General features: G+C 48.5%; 1 long non-coding RNA gene across 1 annotated transcript; it reads right to left on the bottom strand.

The window, feature by feature from the left end:
* Nucleotides 1-1,448: 1,448 nt before the first annotated feature.
* On the bottom strand, nucleotides 1,449-2,006 carry LOC105610561 (uncharacterized). Its single transcript, XR_001436140.3, has 2 exons — nucleotides 1,866-2,006; nucleotides 1,449-1,652 (listed from the first exon to the last, which is right to left on the bottom strand). It is a non-coding gene; the product is annotated as an uncharacterized LOC105610561 (long non-coding RNA).
* Nucleotides 2,007-2,204: the final 198 nt, after the last annotated feature.

The raw sequence follows: 2,204 nt of genomic DNA on the forward strand, positions 1-2,204 counted from the left end.
GGTTGGGAAGATCCCCTGGAGGAAGGCATGGCAACGCACTGCAGTATTCTTGCCTGGGAAATCCCACAGACAGAGGAGCCTGGTGGGCTACAGTCCATAGGGTCGGAAAGAGTTGGACACGACTGAAGCGACTTAGAATGCACGCACTCATTCTTCAAACATGGGGCATCCTTTTGGTGCTAGATGTCATGGCAGTTTTTAAAAGATGAGGGAAACAAAAATGATGAGAACCCTCACCTTTCTTGCTTTCCCTGATGCTTTTAGAGCATCACAGGAAAAAAACAAAACAAAACAAAACAAAAACCAGCAGTTCATAGGCAGCAACAGTGGATAAACATTAAATTACGGCAAATACCAGGTGCAATGGGGAAGCCAGGGTTCTCAGAAAGCTACTGGGCGGGTGTTATCTGTACTGCAACTAAAGGGTGGACTAGAGGGTCTGGTGGAGTTCCATCTCAGGAGAGGCCCCGGCAGAGGGGATGATCAAAGGCCCTGAGGCCCAGCCCAGTCCTGAAAGCCAGACAGTGTCACTCAGGCATCGAACGGAGGCAGGGTCTCCTATTTGCATCTGGAGAAGATTTGGATACTATACCAGAAGTCAGGACTCCATTGTCTGAGCAGTGAGATGCTGCAAAGGATTTTGAAATCAATGAAATTTCTCTTCAGTATTTGCTTCTGTTGACTGTCTGCAGCCAGGTGAGTTGGAAGAAGTTCCATTTTCTAGATGAGACAAGTGAGGCCCAGAAGAACATATAAACAGTGGCAGAGATTTAATTTTCTCAGTGACAGGGCTTCAGGGCTTTTACCCTTTCTCCACCCTCTCCCCTTCCTTCCTTCCTTCCTTCCTATGGTCGTTCTTGTCCAAAGTCAAACATAAACTTCTGTATACACCATCCTGATTTTGATTTTGTCTCCAAAGACCCTATGTGCACTCACACGGCTCCCAGAAACCAGACCCCTGCCCACCCCTGCTCACTGCCCACGGGGAGGTAGGGCTTGAGTGGACGGACACCGGATTGTGTGTGGGACCACATCCGCTGATCTCCTTGTCTAGGAAGCTGGATTGGTACCAGGAATCTTTTATCTGAAAAGGCGACTCTGGGCTGGGGAGAAGAGAGCGGGCTTGACAAAGTCGAGAGGAGTTCAGCGCTGGTCTGTCTGCCCACGCTCTGGGCATGCGTGAGCCCTCAGCAAAACACAGCTGGCATGTCTAATTTTAGCTTTGCCTGCCTTGAAAAGGGACCCTTTAAGGAAATATATTTCCTCTGAAACAATTTGTATTATAATGTAGCAGCTGATAGACATGTCAGAATACTACTTGCTATTGGTGGAGAAACACTCTGCCAAGTGGTGAGATTTTTGTTCTTTTTTCTCTGTGTGTGTATGTGTGTGTGTGATGTTATCAGGAAAGTGAGCAAAGGACCCATGAATCATAAAGAGACACACAGTAAGAGAAACAGTGCTTTTATTTATTAAGACAATCATAAACCAAAGGGGACACCTCTTTTGATTTTTACAAAATGGATGTAAGGATCAGAAGGACTGTATCTGCTGTGATAAGTTGGTCATGGTGATATGACGCCGCCTGGCTTGTCAAGAGCAGTCCTGGAGTAGACTCCAACATTTCTTCAGTACTTAGCGTCCTCCATAACCTAAGTAAAAGGTTAGTTTCTAAAGCAGGTCTTGGATTCATTTGGCTTTAGTGTGTGCACAGGTTTTGAAAGCATCCGGGACACACTTTTTTCCATTCTCACCAGCGAGCTCAGTCCGTCTGCCTGGATTTTTTTCCCCTTTCTCTCCCTTTCTCCCTGCGTCCTCTGGTCCCTCCCAGGGTCTGCCGTGTTTTGTTTCGCAGTGTGGCTTACCTTGAAACTTGGCAGGCAGAGCGGAGAAGGCAGCTCTTGAGCGGGGTGGATGGAGGGAAGGATAAGGAATCATCCACCACCCACATTCGAGTTCCCTGGGTTCAGCGGCGGCGGCAGCAGCTTTGCTACAAAAACCGCTTTGCTATTCGAGATAGCCAGCAGAGGGAATCGCAACTTTGCTGGCAGCAGGGGTTGAAGCAGCCTTTTTTTTTTTTTCTTGGAGGAAAGACTGCAGCCTTCTGGACTGCGTACGCTGCTCCCTGGAGGGGCTCTCCGGGTCCCACCCACTGGCTGGAAGGAGGGGACGTGAATGAAAGGACAGGACAAGCCCCGAACACC

Source organism: Ovis aries, chromosome 19 (genome assembly GCF_016772045.2).
Source record: "Ovis aries strain OAR_USU_Benz2616 breed Rambouillet chromosome 19, ARS-UI_Ramb_v3.0, whole genome shotgun sequence".
Taxonomy (NCBI): Eukaryota; Metazoa; Chordata; class Mammalia; order Artiodactyla; family Bovidae; genus Ovis; species Ovis aries.